We start from the raw sequence: 18,953 nt of genomic DNA, 5'->3' as shown, positions 1-18,953 counted from the left end.
CATTTGTAAGCTTTGCGTAGCTCTCACTATCCCCTCATACAAGGTAAATGTGAATACATTGCCTTTAGAATTAAATATTTTTTCTTCATAGAAACTTCTTTTCTGAGGAGTGAGAAATAAGGTGAAATCATGTTTGACAAAACTAGTTCAGTGCTAACAGAAAATCCTAATCAATGTAGCCTGCTCATCGTCCAGCTAAACACTTCAAAATTAAACACATGACACGGCACAGAGGTGAACAGCCAGAGTGAAATGAGAGTAAAATCACATCAGGATTATAGTAAGATCATCTAGGAAAAGATAGTTTCAATGGAAGCAAAACGACAGAAAGATCTGTTCATATAATTTATATTAGAAACTACAAACGTTTTTTAAACATCAACAAGTATGTCTGATTTTAAAGTAGTAAACAATCTGTATTCCACATGAAAAGATTTTCTTCTAGAACAATGAGACCCTTTAAGGATGAAGACAGCAATCAGGCCTATATGTAAGCCTCAACATGAATTAGTGATTTAGAAACAGAAGATTTTCCATAACTAATTCACTCTCCTACACTGTTCGAGAAATTCTAGGTAATGTAGTTAGAAAGCGAATATATTACACATAACAGAACAAAAGTTCATTACCTTCAGTTATTCTTTTATCTTTGGCATCACCATTAAAATAGCTTCCCTTGCTGAACATAGATGAGGCCCAAAGTTCAATCTCCATCACTGAAAAAAAGAGAAGGGAAGAACAGCAGCTCTGGAGAGACAGCTCAGTTAGGAGAATATTTGCCAAACGCTCATGAAGGCCAGGGTTAGATTCCCAACCTGCATGAAACTTGTGGGTGGGGGTGTGTTAGTAATCTCAGCCACAAGAAGTGGAGGCGGGAGGCCAGGAGTCCACCCTCCAATACACAGCAACTTCCATGCTAGCCTGGGATACATGAGACCCTGCCTCAAAAAAAAAATCTTTCCTCAGTATTATTACAAAATAGTCATTTATGTGTCCTTCTTCTGGGAATTATTTTAGTGATCGACATTTAGGTTTTCTCTAAAAGTCTATCTACTTTGTACAATCATTTTCCCCTCTCTCACTAAATCAAAGGAACAACAATAGGCATATATATATCTATACATATATATATGTATAGATATATATGTATAGATATATATATGTGTGTATATCACATACATATACACACATACACATATACATACATACATATATACATATATCCCTCACCTGTTACCTGTTTCCATACTCTGGATTTCATTATGTCAGCATCAGCCTGACATAATGTGTTAATGACCACATCTTTGTAGTTTGATAAGATTTTGTCTGCCCCCACGGGCACTATGTACATGAGAACCATCTTGAGGCTTTACACTTTGTAGACTGTCATGAGAGGTCACTTATTCTGCCTACACTTGACCTATTTGTTGAAGATATATGAATGCTCCATGTGGACACGTTAAAGAGTTTTTTCAAAAATACACAAGTCAAATCACCATTGTTCCCCATCTCCCATATCCACTTTGCAATCTCCCAGTTTTTCGTTTTGGCTTTAGTCGTGTCTGCTTTATGGGGAGTGTTTTTCCACATCTACAACTCACGGTTGTAAGAAATGATCTTTATTCTTCCCTAACTGAAATTAATTTTGCTCTCAAGTCCCCACATCCCCTGATGCTGAAAACTTTCCAATTTATGTTCTTCCAGGTGAAACGCAGACTCCCTGGAATAAGTATTAGGGAAAATTATTTCTCTGCCCACCCATTTTTTTTCCTGTCTCTTCTTCAACCGTGGGGGCGGGGTGTTGAGGGGGTAATGTGAGCTGCCAGAGACTTAGATATGATTCCAGGCCTAGTGTCAGGGCTCTGGGGCTTTCCATTTTCCTGTGTTCAGTGTCCATCACTGAGGCCGGCTAGTTTCTTCCCCTTCAGCACTGGCTGACGAGTCCTAAGTCATTCTGGCTGGCAGACTTTTTTTCTTCGACTGTATCGTGTCATCTCGTCTAGCATGCTGCTCTAAGCAACTCTGAAGCTGTGAGGTAAAACCAGAGACTGGAGATTCTGTACTGATGCCCACACCTATTTATAGAATTCCCAGACTCTGTGCTCTGCTCTGGTGTCACAGCGGAAGGAGACCATACTATTGCAGTTTCAGAGCTCCCCTAAAGAGAGAATGTTTTCTACCGACTGTCCTGTTGCCTTTGTCTCCGCTCGTGTTTGAATCCTTAGCAGCATGCACTAGAACAACTGTAAGAGCATCAAATAGTTGTTTGAATTTTATTTCATTTATTTACTTATGTATGCAGTGCGTGCGCGCATGCCTTCTCGCGTGCGCATGAGGTCTTGCATACGCGGGTTGGAGAACAACTTTCAGGAGTCAGTTCTCACCTCTTACCATGTGGACCCCAGGGGTCCAATTCAAACCCACCAGGCTCCACAGCAAGCACCTCTGTCTGCGGAGCCATCTTGCTGACCCCACATCATATATTTATCTTAATCCGTTGGCTTATGGGTTAAGTTCTAAGATCTTATTTGTCCAGCTTTTGCAATCAGATAAGCAAAATTGCGTTTTAAGTAACAGCAGACCTCAACTTACTCCTCCCTGGGAAGTCCCGTGGTACTGACTCCAGACGACTTTGAGAAGCACCATCTCTTCCGATGATTTACAGACGCCTCCTTAGCAACTTTACTACTCATCAAAAAGTGGTGATTTTCTCATCTATCTTAAAATCTGGTGTGTTGGCTTGTTTATGCCAAACTTTAATTCTACGTGATGAACTTTCAAACGTGATTTTAAACTGTTGTGAATAAAAGCAAACAAAAAACTCTCAAACCACAGTTCTGCCAACTTCTTGGTTTTGTCCTTCCAGAAGGGTTCAGCTGAGCCCTATACTCTTCCCTCAACATGTCAACTGAGATCTTTTAATCTCAGCTAATTGATGCTTTTCAAAAACAAGTTGTTGCTCTGCTGGTGTCTTCTCCTCCATTTGTTTTCCCTGGATGAAAACCCCATCTCAATTTCCAAAGAAGGGGGTGGGCTTAACAAAGCGCAGGAATAAACACCACTTGGCTTTACTATCTCCAAATTTCAGCTCTTGACATTTACTCCATCACTGTGTTACTGCACACACCTGGACGTGCAGTGGTGGCTACTAAATGTTTTCAAGAGCACTTGGTGGAATAAAAGTCCTCTCCTGTTCCATTCAGTACACATTGGCTCAACTGCCATTGCTCTCCACGTGACTCTCTTTGCTGACGTAGCTCTGTCTTGTTTTTTAGTCTACTCACTCATGTTCAGGGGCTGTTTTTAGTTTTATATGCCAGTCTTATTTCTGTCTGGAAATGACTTATTAATAGCATCAAAGTTTATATTCTTAGAATTCTCATTTGCCAGTTCGTTTTTACATTAGAAAGAGTTTCCTTGATGTGCTCCCCTCCCTATTACCTGCTGGTAACTTCTGTATCATTTCGTTGCCTGTTATTTTATAAAATATATGTAGCCATTTGAGAATTTTTATTTATGGCTCTTAATGTAATTATAAATGCAATTATTATCAATAATAACATGTAAAATGGAGAACATAATTGTTTTTACTTTCATATACTTCTGAGTCTTTTAGAATTTTCCTAAATTTTTAAATCAGAGCTTATACAAACTTAAAATATGTGGGCATCTATTCCATATGAGGCACTGTACACATTGTGCTCACTAAATTATCAGATGCTGTCTTTGATTATACTACAAACATATATACCAGCTTGCACCAGAGAATGGGAAGCTGGCCATATTGCTTCTGCTAATTGGCCTGTGACTTCTATTAAAAAAAAAAAAAAAAAAAAAAAAAGAGTCTTCTTGCGACAGAGGTGAAAGCCCACACTTCCAAGGAAAGCAGGACCTTTTCTCTTACAAGGTTTCTGTTTAACAGGGTGAAACTGCATTAGACTTTTGGACTCTACACATGCAAGATGCATCTTCAACTTTTTCCAAGAAGAAAGAAAGCCTTTGTTTGGGACTTCAACAAAGAAATCTGCAGTTTACATAGATCCATTGCTATGACAGTTGATCAAACTGCATTATCTGTCTATTTCCCTAAAATCCCTTCCTTTTTACCAAAGCTACTGAACACAAGTCATCTTTGAGGACAATAATCCAATCCAATGTCAGCAGCTTCCCTTTGAAGAGAACTGTCACTTTGTGTCAATTGTAGGAATTTGTGTCAATTTCTGAAATCAGTTCATATTTGCTCTGTAGTACATCATTTTGCTCATGTCTCAAACAACGGAAGATGTACCTGAAATTTTATTGAATATGACAGTTCCATTCTCTGGTGCAGATGAGCATGAAAGGCAAAGGTGAATATTTTAAGTACAACAAAAACACCTAACTAAAATGGCCTAAAACTTCAGTGTTTAAATTTTACTTGGTATCATTATCACTGACTGAAATAAAGTGAGCTAGAAATAGTATATCCTTAAATTCTCTATCTTCCTATTTGTTTTTGGTCTAAACTTTGTATATCTATAAAATACTTGTTTATCTTTTACTTACAACATAGAAATGAACACCGTGAATACTTGTCATTTAAGCACAATGTTCATATAGGGTGATGGCTCTCCCATCTTATACACAAGAAACTATGAATCAACTTGTTTTTCAGAGATCAGAGAAGTTTACGTCCCATCATTGCCTGCCTTTCCACTCTCAGGGAGAGGGGAGACCAGAAAGCAGACTCATTCTGTGTAAAGTGTTCTCTCTGTCACTGAGTGGATATCTTATTTGGTATCATAATTCAAACAGCTGAAATGATGTTCAGCTCATTTTCCAAGGTCAGTTCTTTTCTGAAAATTAATATGCACTCCAAATTGAGAAACTTGAGAGCATCTATCAATCTTAAAATTTTCTGCCCCCCAAATCTAAGATTGTCCTAGCGTCTACATTTGTTTTGCTCTAAAATGGAACCACGGAAAATTTAGCACACCACACTGTGTCAGTAATATAAGGATTAATACTCAATATATGGAGAATATATGAAGGAATATGTCTTTTACGACATTTCTTTTTATGAGTGAGAAGGGACCTAATAAATTACTTTATTAAATCTCTTCTCACGAGTGAAGATAAATGTCATCAAGGGCTTAAGGTCTCGTGCATTACATATAATGTACAGTTCTGTCGATCTTCTATATTTCTATATTTTGTCAAAATCATCCAATGGGCTTTACTTCATCATCAAATAACTTTTTTTCCTTTAAGACAAAAAAAAAAGAAATAATATATTGAGAAGAAAATGTCTGATTTCATTTTGTTTCTTTCCTAAGTTGGTACATGTGCTGCTGGGTTACTCCGCTTTTATACTCACCCCTGCTTCCTACAATTTCCCATCTCCAAGTGAGAATCACTGTCGGGCTGATTTTTTTTTTTATTATTGTTTAAGAGTAGAGATGTTTTAGATTCTTTCCTAACTGCTCCTTCTGTACTTTCGGTGTTTGTCTGACATGCTATGACTTGTAGAAACTTATTCTTCTTCATATGGCATTTTAGTAATCTTCATGAGACACTCTACTGTATGTGAAAAACTCAAAGTTTCCATCTGTTGGGATGTAACTAGGTGGTAGAGTGCTTGTCTAGCATGTACCAGGCTCTCTGTTGAATCCCCAGCATCACAACATAAACATTGTTTTTAAAAATCGCAATTACCGTTGTTACTCTCAAGGCACAAAACTTAGCAAGCTCTCAACTCTGTAGCTTCTTTTCATTATCATCCCCACTCTTTCTGTTTTTAAATGCTTTGACTAAACTTCATAATCTTTCAACTAGACAACTTTTATAGTATGCTAACACGATGGCTTTAAAACATTTTTCCTATCATTATGAAGAAATATATTTAGATTATGACTTACTATAGATATATAATTAAAATCAAATGTAAGTTGGTAAAATAAAAGTTTCAAAAACTACTCTGAAAATATGCACAATGACATTCTCTATTCTACTCTATTTTATTAAAGAAAAATTAACTTTACAACCTTGGTGAGGGTTTGCTCTCTGTAATTGAAAAACACTGCTATGTCCAACTATGTTTCTTGCTAATGAATTTCCCACTTTGGCAGCAAAACGTTTTGTGTCTGACCTACTGCAATACATAACTTCTTCTCTTAAAGCCTTCTTTGGGCTGCTGGATTCTGATTTAACTTATTAGCATAGCTACAGTCAGGGGTCTCCCTGTGTGTGCTACAAGCCTACAGGTAATTTATTCCATGTTGTAGCTGTACATGTCTTCCACACATGCTTCTGAGACTGCCTCCTTTAATTCTTTGCATTTTCTACCCCTCTAGACTTTGCTCAAAAAACCCTCTGCCCTTTTATAATTTTCTAATTCATCCCCAAACAGAGCTATGCTTTTTTGTTGTTGTTGTTCTGCCATTGCACTTTTATAAACAGAAACAGGGGTATCTGCAGAACACACTCCCAGAGAGTCCCTTACCTTGCATGCATAGCCCTTCAAATGTGGGCTAAACTAGCAGGATGATTGTCACCTCATGGTTGAATCTCTTCAAGTTTTCTACTTCTTGGTGTGTTCCCTATGAATTTTCACACTCTCATTCATTAAGCAGGTTGTCCAAGATTCTTCATTACACAGGAAAAGAAGCTTCATTTTCATCTAGAAAGTAGTTAATGACTGGCACTTGAGTTCCAGCGTAAACAACCAGATATTAAAACCCTAGACTAAATGTGTGGCACAAACATTTTCACCTGCTGAACATCAGAGAATGAAGTAGTACAGTGCCTAGTGGGGAGGGAAGAGGAAGGAGCTTGTTCTCTAGCTTTCTGGAGAAGGAATCTTTCTGCCAAACAGAGAGAACAAACAAAAACAAAAGCAAAAACAAAAAACAAAACAAAACAAACAAACAAACAAAAACTTCAGGACAGGTCATCTACAAATTGAAAAAAAAAAAAAAAAGAGTACCTGGGAAGAGGATTGTATTTAGAGAAATCTTGCCCATTCACCTAAGGGTCACTAAGAATCACAGGCTGAGTTGTATCAGGTGAAACTACTAGGCTGGAGAAGACCAAGGGACCCAGAACCGGGAGCAGAACAATCCCCAAAGCTCAATCAGGTTGGTGGTCATGAAGTCCTACCCATCATGGCTAAATGCTGCTGCATTCATAGAGAACTCAGAAGGGTCACACCTTAGAAGCAGTTACATGAACTCGGGGATAAAGGCTCTTTTAAGCATGGTCTAGCAGCGCTTAAGACAAACAGACAAAACCAAACAAGAGGACCTTAAAATAATACTTCACTGCAAAATATAGTTCAATCTTCTGAAAGAAAAGTTAAAAAAATCTAAACCATTCAACTGCGTGCTCTGTAATATATGAAGCTCATAAAATGTAATATAATGCAAATATGACTACACAAAGAAATGATGAAACTCTAATCCTAGCCAGAAGAAAATTGGAGCAGAGGAGCCAAAATTAGCAAGCATGCTTTAAGATTTAAAGGAAAAGATAAACTTAATGAATGTGGTATTAAATAGAATAATTTTAAAAGAACAAATATAATTTCTAGAGCTGAGCAATGCATTTGAAATGAAAAAGTAATAGTCTTATTAGCACATTAAAGCCTCAAGAAAAACCAAAATCAGTGAACTAAACGTATGAACATAAAAATATATTCAAACTGAGTCTCAAAAAGTATTTGGACTTACATCACTTGTAGGTGGTACTAACTGGCTTAACATATGAATGTATGTATTTACAATAAAAGAAAGGAAGGAGAATCAGGAAATTTGTAAAAAAATAAATAAATAAATAACCAAAATACATAAACTTCATGAAATTCAGTACTACAGAGATCCAAAGAAAGCCACAACAAGGATCATCATAACTAAGCTGTGATACACCAATCGTGGAAGAAAAACTTCAAAGGACCAAGGACCTGACTCGTGTTCTACATAGAGTGAAGAAACACAAAGTTGGCTGCAGACTTCTCATCAAGAGCACAGCCAAAGTCAACAAAGTGTTGTATTTAAAGTGCAAGGAACTCAACATACAACTCTAGATAGATTGGGTGGATATTTGTAGGTTAAATAACACTACAAAGATGAGCAAAAAGCTAAGAGAATTCACACCTAACAGATTAGCCCAAGAGGAGATGTTAAAAAAAAAAATGCTAAATGTTAAAAAAAAGTAGTCAAGCTGAAAGAAATGTGTGCTGGTTGCATAGAGAAAAGCACCTCAAATGACATATATTTGAGTAAATATTAAAGACGCTTTTCTTGTCTTTAAATTTTATTTAAAAGACAGTTAGTGGTTTAAAAACAATATACAACAACAAACTGGTACTTCTGTGCAGAGGAAAATAAATGACAAAATTAACAGCAGGAGTGGAGGAAAAATGTGATGTTCTCCTGCTGTGGTGAGTTCTTCTCACTAGATGTGAGATGTGACTGTCTCACAAAATGTCAATGTGGTGTTGGCCAAAAGTGGCCTCCGGGCCATATCTGTCCTAGATTCTGCTTCTGCTTCTGTGAGTTCTACAAGCTAAGAGATTTTGTTTTTACCTTTTACAATGTTATTTACAGAAAGAAAAGATGTCATAGACCTCATATAACCTACAAAGTAAAAAGAAAAGAAAAAGACTATTTGGCCAACAATAGAGTGATATTGTAACATGGAAAAGACATAGGCCAACAGTGAAGCTAAAGCAGAACATGAAAAATACTACATACATTTCAAAGAATAAAGGAGAAAACCAAAATGACCAAGACATAAAAAGAGAAAATGAATCCCAAGAGGATATATCTGAGCTCGAGAATACCAGTACTTCATTAAATATGAATGATCTAAACACACTAAATGACAGGCAGATTGTCACTGCGAGACCCAATCATATGCTGTGTACAAAACTTCCTGAAATACATAGACACTTATATACAAGACTAAAAGTATGAAACAGGACATATTAAAAAAATTAGTCTATAAATATATGTACATAGTTTAAATGAAATTTTCCCATCAAACAATGCTTCCTCAAGATCCAAATGGTCATTTGACAAAAAGCCCAACAACAGGTATGAGAAGTTCTATTTTGAGATTTTGGTCAGGATTGTCCATGAGACTCCTAAAAGATTATCTCCTATTGCTATCACCCTGGGTTGCTTTCCAGATGAGTCTATATTGCTAAGACACCATCCACTTCAGACACCAGGCCCAGAGGTCTCTGAGCTGGAACTGACCTGAATGCCTCCTCCCTGAGGATGAGCTTTCATAGTACCAGAAGGCACCATGTATGTTTCCAAAGGAGGGAAGCATCCAGGAGTCCTACCCAGCTACGGCACCTAGAAAACACATCGACAATGAGCATAGCATGATAAACCTTGAGGTGAAGTAGTGGCCCACAAACTTTGCCAGTAATCAATAGATCTCTACTGGACTTAAGACCCTCTCAACAAGAAGGAACTCATGCCTTGTACTGAAAACCTAACTAACTACCCAGGGCTAATGGATGCATCTTATGAGGAGAACCTACAACTAACTACCACTTACTAAACCAGACTAATGCCTGATGACATTCTACATATTTTTTCCTTATACCCCCAGATAGTCCTCATCTCCTACCAAGGAAATTTGTCTTTCAATAGACAAAAACCATTACAAAACACCAAACCAAAGCAAACAAACACGCAAACAAAACACAACCAATCAAAATTCAGAGTTGTGGAGGCCAGTCCCAACTAATATATCTACAATACAACTCTTGTACCTAAGACTTGGGGATCATTTTGGAAGATTGGGCACAAAGATTACAAATGACAGAGAATCAGGAAGGTTTCTGTGAAATGGCATCAAAGCCACACCCTTAAATTTTACCGACATGACTGCCTGAACAGGAGCTGAACAAGGACTACACCAATAGACATACTAACATAGATAAGGAAAGCTCATGAGTCTTCAACCCTACATAAAGAAAATGAAGGAATGCTGAAAGTGGGAGAATTAGTCTTCCCCAGGGAACAGAACACCAAAATAGTTATCCAACCAAATTTTATATTCAGATAGATAGACAGACAGATAGATAGACAGACAGACAGATATGTTTGTAATGACAATTAATTTTAAAGGAGGCTATGAATTTGAAAAAGAGCAAGGCAGGGAGGGGCTTGGTCCTGCCTCAACTGAATGTACCAGGCTTAGCTGTCCCCTCATGGGAGAACTTACCCTGTTGGAGGAAGGGATGAGGGGTTGGGGGGAAGGTGGGGGAAGCAGGAGGAGGGATGAGAGGGGGATCTGTGGTTAGTATATAAAATGAATTTAAAAAATTTTTTTAAAAAGAAAAAGAACAAGAAAAAATATATGGGAGGTTTTGAATAAAGGAAAGGGAAGCGGGTGAAATTAATTCAGAAAAGTAAATTTTTAATAAAAAAGAAAAGAAATAACAAATTACTCCTGAGAAGCAAAATAGTGTTGTGAATGAAAGTGTGGGCTTAGTGTGTAGATGGCCATTTAAATAACCATAACAGTAATTACCAGCTGTATGGGTTAATTACTTTACCACTGTGTCTCTACTTCCTCATTTGTAAAATACAGTAAAAGATATTTTTAAAAGAAATCATTAGTATGAACAATGTAGGATGTCTATATCAATATCTACAAATAGTCTTTTATAATGAACAACAAGTTTATTCCCTTTTAAGGAAGTACATTGTTTTTTCATAATGATAAGACAGTCAACAAGATGAAAAAGGCCAAACTTGTATGCTAATAAAGAAAACACGAAAACAACTAAAGAACACAGGAAGAATGTTTTCAAACCTAAATATTGTTGAATAGTTCAACCCTCCTTTTCAGCAATTCATAGAGCTAAGAGACAGGGAACTCAGTGTGTAGATGATCTGAACTACAATATCAATAACTTTGATCCACTTGACTATAGGAATCATGTCACCTAAAACCTGAGACGACATATCACTGTTAAATGCACAGTGAACTTTTATTATAATAAATACATTAGGGTACAAACAATTTGCAACAAATTTAGAATTATTGACTGCTACGTGGTATCTCCATTCCATATGTGAATTAAGGAAGAAAGCAATAAAGACAAGATATAAGGAAAGTGCTTAAATGTCTGGAAGTTAAATAATGTTCTGATGCTGCTGTCAAATGCTGAAATATTAGAAAGTATTTTGAAGGAGATGAAAAGGAAAACACAACATGCTTCTTACCAAGGCAATGTTTTTGGTGAAGTTTATAACTTGACGTGTTTAGATTTAAAGAGGAGAACATTCTAAAAGTTATTACCTATGCAAGGAAAAGAAAGAGGTGATATCAAAGAAGAAAGGTGATGGGAAACAATGATAAATGACTGTGTCCAAATTTCTATGTCTCAGAATCTTCTGAGGGGGATAACTGATACCTGGGTTAAAAGATAATTGGATACCAACCCACAAAATAGCTCTGGAAAGATTTGGGGCATCTCTCCCTGGTACATATTTTCACAATCTAAACACAGTTAAATCTTGAGGATTTTATTCTCTTTGCCAACCAGTTGTGTGTTCACCACCACAGTGAGAGTTTATCCCCGGAGGGCAAGAGAAAATATTTCTTATAATGAAGGGGATGACATTACAGATTTGAAACTCTTTTTGATAAGTTTAATTAAATGTAAAAAAAAAAAGTGTGTTGAAAAAACTTGGGCACCCTTAATTTCAAAAGGAAATATACTATGTTCATGGACTGGAAGATTGGAAATTGTCAAAGTATTCATCCCCCACACCCCACCACCCCCAGATTAATTTACAGGTCTTTAAAACTCAAATCAAAATTCCAAAAGTGTTAGTTCTAGAAATTGTGAATATTTTTCTAGTAATAAGATTGACACCTCAAAAATTTACTCTAAAACTACCGTAATCAATGCACTGTGTAATTAATGGCATTACATGTACACAGATAAATGGAGAGGAGTAAAAAGTCCCCAATCATACATATACAGAGTCAATTGTTTTTCAGCAGGGATTTCAAATCAGCCAGTGAGAAAGTAGTCTCTAGAAAACACTGCAGGAGCACTAAATGTTCATTTGTGTGTGGGGATGCATGTATGTGTACGTGTTCATGTGTGTGTGCATGCAGACACCAGAGGTGGATGTCAAAGGCCTTTTTCAACCATTCTTCAACCTTATTTTTGAAACAAGGTCCCACATGGATCCTGAAGCTCACTGGTTTGGTAAGACTGCTGGACAATGAGGTCCAGGGATCTTCCCATTTCTCTGCCCTCTACCTGCAGCGCCAGAGACACTGACATACACTGTTGTGTGTACCTCTTTACGTGGGTGCTGGCATCCTCACACTCAGGCAGCAAGCACTTTAGTCGCTAAGTCACCTCATCAGCCTCAGATATCCATTTTCAAGTTTGACATTTTCCCATCTCACACCATATATGTAACTTCATTTGAAACAATAAATAACTATAAAACTTATGAGGAAAATAAAGCACAACTTCCTGATTTAGCAGTAGTCAACCATGCCATAGAATATTCCCAAATGAACCCTTAAGAAAAATAATTATTATGAATCAAGAACTAAGAAACTTTCATTTTAAAAGACATTGAAAGCCAGTCACACACTAAGATAAATTATTTGTATGGCATGACATGACAAAGGACTTGGAAATGAGACCGTATGAGAACTGTAACTCATTATGAAGGAAGAAAACAAGCTTCAAAGATTGGTGGAAGCCATAGGTTTCAGGGAAGGGGCCTAAACAGCTATTAAACTCATGAAGAAATGGTTGTCTTCACTAGTCATGGGGGAAATGCACGTTACACTTAAATTATGCAACAGTACAGTTTACTCAAGGGTTGAAATTTAAATGATTGACTACTTTAAAAATTTGGAGCAACTAGGACTTTCACGCCGCACTTGTAAGAATGTAAAATGGCACAGTCACTTTGAAGTCATTTTTGTCAAGTTAAATTTGCATTTATCATAATGCAGTATTTTCGCTCCTAAGTATTTATTCCTAAGAGAAATGAAACATATGTCTACATAAAGGCTGGTTTAAAAGATTCACAGCAGCTTGATTCATTATAGTCCAAGCCTAGAGACAATCCAAGTGTCTATCCACAGTTTGCTTGTGGATAAACAAACTGTGTGCTAGCCTTACAGTGAAGTACCACTCAGTAGTAAAATGGAATGAACTACTGAAATGAAACATAGATGAATCTCAGAAACATTATACTGAGCAAAGAAGGCCAGATACAGAAGAGTGCATGCTGTGTGAATACATGCATATAGAATACTATATCCAGAAAGGGAAACAAAGGTTGGCAGGGCTTAATATTGGCACTGGGTGACTATAACTAAGTTACCTTTCTGGGATGTTGACAGTATCCTGTGCTGTGATTGGAACTGAGTTTCACAGATGGATAAGTTTGTCAAAGTTCATCAGTTGTGAACATTTAAAAATAAGATCACTTTATTGTATAGGAATTCTGCCTCAAAATTAAAAATGCTAGAAGATACTTAATGATATCTTTAGAGTTTGGTATCCTGTCTCCTACTTGAAAACACTAATTGTATAGTCATATATTCTCAGCTATTTCTACAGTATTTAGCAGACAATATGTAAACAGTAAATGTTAGATGAATAAAATACACAAACATCTGAATAAATACATAAATGATAATGAATATTGTCAGAAAACATGTAAGCCATTTTAAAGTAAAAAAGGGCCAGTGAAATGACCTGGAGGATAAAGGCATTTGCCATCCTATGATGCATGTCTGATGAGCTTAGTTCAATTCCTGGGATCCACATAAAGGTGGAAAGAGAAAAATAACTCCACTAAATTGTCCTCTGACCTCTACATATGCACTGCAGCACACACATATCACAATCACACAATGATAATAGATTGTTTGTTTGTTTGTTTGTTAAGACAGGGTTTCTCTGTGTAGCCCTGACTGTCCTGGAACTGGCTCTGTAGACCAGGCTGGCCTTTAGCTCACAGAGATCCACCTGCCTCTGCCTCCTGAGTGCTGGGATTAAAGGCATGTGCCACCACCTCCAGACTGATAATATATATTTTTAAGAGAAAATATATTGGAGGCATCCTAGAACAACTCCCTGTTTGAATGTTTTAAGAACATACCATGACATGATTCCTGATATTCCACCATTAGAAACAAATAATTTTGAATATGGTAATCCTAGCAGTCTGGATCAGAAGTGCAAGACCAATATCATCTACATAGTGAATTCAAGCCCAGCCTGAGCTATGTTGGGTCATGTCACCAGAAACAAAAATACAAAGAATAACAAAAAAATTATTTTGGACAGAAGGAATGATTTCCCCAAGATTCAAGATTTCCATTTTTAAATGTAGATATATCTGTATAAGGATTAAAAAAAATCACTAACACCAGCAAATAACAACACTTCAGTTGTACTGAAATTTCTAATAAAAAGATATCAGAATAGCAAAAAAGTCTGACCTTCTGATGTGGGAAAGAGAGAAAAGAGGGAGTCAATGAGGGGTACTGCTGGAGAACATTAGCGTGGGTGGTGGGTCTCGGGTGAATTAAAAGGTGTCAGGAATTGTCTGTTTGCACAGGCAGTGAGGAGCTAGAAGGAACAGAAGTGGTATCAAGGGGAAGTGGGAAATATCTTTTGATCCTTTTTCCCCTAGAGAAAGCTATAGACTGAGTCAGTCTGTCTCTTGGAACATTCCAGAAGATGATTCTCTGGGACAATGGCCAACACAAGAACCATCTGTTTGGAAAGTTAGAATGTAATGCTTCTCAAACTCCTCTTTCCTTTCTCCTCAAACCCCACTTCCAAACTGGCACACACTGTGCTGACACCTCCCTGGGTTTTAGTTAAATTGATAATAAATTTTATGTGGACTTAATTGACATTAAACAAGTAAAATAAGCATTACATTTTAGAAAATATTTCTTTTCTTCCAAAATGCCCATACCAATTGGAAAGCACAAAGATGGAAGATATAATCCAGTTAAAGTTTGGATGATGTGCCTGAGAAATTGCATCAAATCACACTTCACATTCTTCCCCCAAGACATCATCAAGCTACATTCCTAAGCAGCGTGGCAGTTGAGCAGGGCTATGGACCAGTTCTGGAACATTAGCTATGTGTTCCTGGCTTGGGAAAGGCAGTGAAAGACCCTTTCACAATTCTTTCTTCTGCCCTTCTTCCCTAATTTGATTACTACCGACACTGATAAAATAGTGGAGGTACTCTCTGTTTGGGACTTCAGAGACTCTAAAGGAAGACAAACAGAAAAAGGTGGGAATAACTTCTGTTGTGCAAAGTCACTGTGATTTAACTTAATTTCACCTATAATAACTGATTATAGCTAGTAGATGTTTTATTCAAAATAATTACTTAAATTGCAATCAAAGAACAGAAAAAAAATAAACCTGTGCCTTAGAAAAAATAATGGGAATTTCTGCATTGATTCTCCCACTGATGCACTTAAAAAACATGATGCATTTGCTTCATCTTTAAATTTTCAGTGTGCTTCTGGCTGGGTCAAGCTGATTGCAAAGTTCACTGGACACTGGCTGTGGATTTGAGACTTAGAGGAAGACTGAAGTCATAGCAGGTCCAGAAACTGATGGCTAATTCCAGTTCACTAGTATTAAAAAATCTTTCAAATCTTATTTTTCCACAGGTATAATGAATTGTTCCCTGGTCATGTACATACAGAGGCATTGCTGTGTTGGTCGTATACTACAAGTTAAGGCTCAAAAAAATCACCAGCTGTGAAAGCAACATAAATGGACTTTAAAGTGGCTGACCTCATCTGTTAAGTCTCATGCCTGAAGAAGCTGATGTCAACTCATCATGTAATCTTCAATTTGCACAATAAATTATAAATCTGGAAAAAACTTTCAATGTATTCCTATTTATTTTTAGTTATTACAGAAACTTTTCAAAATCTTGGCAGCATAACAGAATTAGCAGTGTAAATACAGTATCTTTGAGAAGTAGAAAGTGTATTTGATGAAAATACAGTAAGGCTGTCTCCTTGTGAACTTACTATATGATAGTGTATGGAGTGAGAAAGATGTGTATAATTCAACTTTTTTAAAATTTTTTCAAATCTCTATTTACTTCAAAGAGATGTTTTATATTGTGATTCATGTGAAACCTTTATAAAATACTACATTCAAGAAGATTTCTCATGAAGTAGCTAATGAAAAGGACATGCATTTTTCTTGCAAAATGATGTATTAATTCCATAATACAAGAATTGGAAACTTCTAAAGAAGATAAAAAAGTAAATAACTTAGATTTTTGGAGAGAGAACACACACACACACACACACACACACATATAGTCTGGGTTACATAATCATATTTTTTATATATGAAAAAGCTATAAAGATATAGAGAACATCATCAGCACCGACCATACAAAAGCTGACCATGGTTCAAATTTGACCTGTTTAGTTTTCCTGTTTGCTTATTAGAAAGCATGCATATATATATAAAATTATATATATCTATAACCATATAGTTACTATATATAACACATATATGTATATATGTGTATGTATAACACTATATACGTATATAATATATAGTAACTATATGGTTATATACATATACTATATACATATATATATAGTTAGGGGTAGGTATCCCCACAGCACAATATGGAGCTCAGTTCCCAAAGTCAAGGAAGCCACAGGGAGCAGAAGGCTAATAGCTGTTAATGCAAGAGTAAAACAGAATAAAAATCTCCCCATCCCATGTTAAGCAAAACTCCAGCTGCAGGCAGAGAGAGGGGGACTTGCTCCTGCCTCAGCCCCCAAGACTCTACAGCTGGCCTGAAGAAGGAATTTGTCCCTGTGGCTGCTTCCAGCTGCTAATATCTGCTGCTCCAGAGACCATCCAGACCTGCTGGATAAGGAGAGCTGAACCTGCTGCACCAGTTATCGACCTGCAGACTTGCCCGTGGTTGGCACCCGAAGCCCTCTGGGAGCTTTTGAGCCTCAGTGCTTCCTACACCTGTAAGAGCTCTCAGCAATACCCACTGCTACCAAGAGTTGCAAACCTGTTTTGCATAAATCCCACAAAGCAATCTGTTGAACGTTTTATCCCATCTAGGGTTGTCAATCCCATATTGGCAATAGAGGACCTCATGTTTGTACTGTGTAGTCTTCCCACTTTACTCTTGGAGGAGAGTGGGACAAGAACCCAGTTGAAGACGGAAGATAGTCTCCATCAACCATGTCACTGTGAAGGCAAATATCTAGTCTTTTCAGTAAATGGTCTCTATATAAAAATACTTTAAAAAAAATCCTGTGGCTATGAATAGAGGATAGTATAGGAGGATCACTCATTTCAAGTCAAGGCAACTTTGTTTGTGGATCCCTCCACTGACAGCACTGGTCAGTGTTGGTTTGTTTACGATATTCGTCGTTGGCCTTGGGTATCTGGAGAACCAGGTAGAGGCTATGAATGCCTAGAGAAATGTATCCCCATTATTTCAAATTGGGAAACAAGGAAGTGTGTGTGTGTGTGTGTGTTTTAATTTTGTGCTTTATTAAAGAAAATAATATGTTAGTTCCAAACATGGGGATGGGGATGTATATTAGTGGTAGAATATTTGTCTATCATGTGCAAGACTCTGAATTGATTCCTACCAGCACTAAAAAGAGGAAGCATTTTATGATTTGTTTGTTGTTTGTTTTCTCAGATTTTGTTTTGTTTTGTTTTTAAGACAGTGTCTCTCTACAGCCCTGGCTGTCCTGGAACTCACACTGTAGACCAGGCTGCCCCCGGCCATCAGAGATCTTCCTGCCTCTGCCTCCCCAGTGCTGGGACTAAAAGTATACACCACCACATCTGGTTTATTTCACTATTATTATTTTTCACTCAACAAATGTATACCAACGATGAGAAGAGAGAACTGGGTTTTAATGGAAGCAGGAGCAAGGGATAAAAAAGGAAGTAATGGAATACATGCGACAAAAAACAGAAGAGGGGGTCCTTGTGGAGGGGACCAGCAGAGGCAAGGTGTTAGGAACCTGTGGTATTATATTCCCCCAAGTATTATGCATGCTAATAAACTTATCTGGGGTCAGAGACAGAGCAGCCACAATATTAAACATAAAGGATAGGCAGTGGTAGCACAGGCCTTTAATCCTAGCATTCCAGAGGCAGAAATCCCTGTGTTCAAGGATACAGCCAGGCATGGTGACTCACACCTTTAATCCCAGAAAGCAGCCTTTAATCCCAGGGGGTGGTGGTAGAAAGCAAAAAGGTATATAAGGCGTGAGGACCAGAAACTAGAAGCATTTGGCTGGTTAAGCATTTGGCCTGGTTAAGCATTCAGGCTTTTGAGCAGCAATTCATCTGAGACCCATTCTGGATGAGGACTCAGAAGCCTCCAGTCTGAGGAAACAAGACCAGCTGAGGATTTGGCGAGGTGAGGTAGCTGTGGCTTGTTCTGGCTCTCTGATCTTCCAGTGTTCACCCCAATAACTGGCTTCAGGTTTGATCTTATTAATAAGAACTTTTAAGATTTCTGCTACAGGAACCCAATGGAGGAAGGGGGTGAACAAGCAAAAGCTATAATGGCATTTATATGTGAAAATGCCGTAATGAAACCCATGACTTGTATGCTAACTTAAAACTTTAAATGAAAAAAAAAAAAAAAACCAGCAAGTTCCTAATTTTGACAGGTGTCTTTAATCCGGGTGTCATCTAAAATCTTATTAACATACTTGTCTGTTTTGTTTACAAAAACAACTATATCAGATTATAACCTTTCTTTCAGTTGCAGGAACTATCAGCTAAAGTGAAACACGGACTACAGATTACCACATGGAGCCATTTAAGATCCACAACTTTCAGGGGAGCTTCCAAGTCCAGAGAGAATAAAGTGAAAGTGCCCATAGGATCCATCAGGTCCCCCACTATT

The 18,953-nt window shown here is 37.3% G+C and overlaps 1 pseudogene; it reads left to right on the top strand.

Annotated features, from left to right (window-relative positions):
- The first annotated feature begins 14,156 nt into the window (after nt 1-14,156).
- On the top strand, nt 14,157-15,799 carry LOC131907728 (ATP synthase membrane subunit K, mitochondrial-like; annotated as a pseudogene).
- Nucleotides 15,800-18,953: the final 3,154 nt, after the last annotated feature.

This window comes from Peromyscus eremicus, chromosome 4 (genome assembly GCF_949786415.1).
Source record: "Peromyscus eremicus chromosome 4, PerEre_H2_v1, whole genome shotgun sequence".
Lineage (NCBI taxonomy): Eukaryota > Metazoa > Chordata > Mammalia > Rodentia > Cricetidae > Peromyscus > Peromyscus eremicus.
Note: the sequence above shows the minus strand (reverse complement) of the source record. Positions and strands in the feature narration are given on the sequence as shown.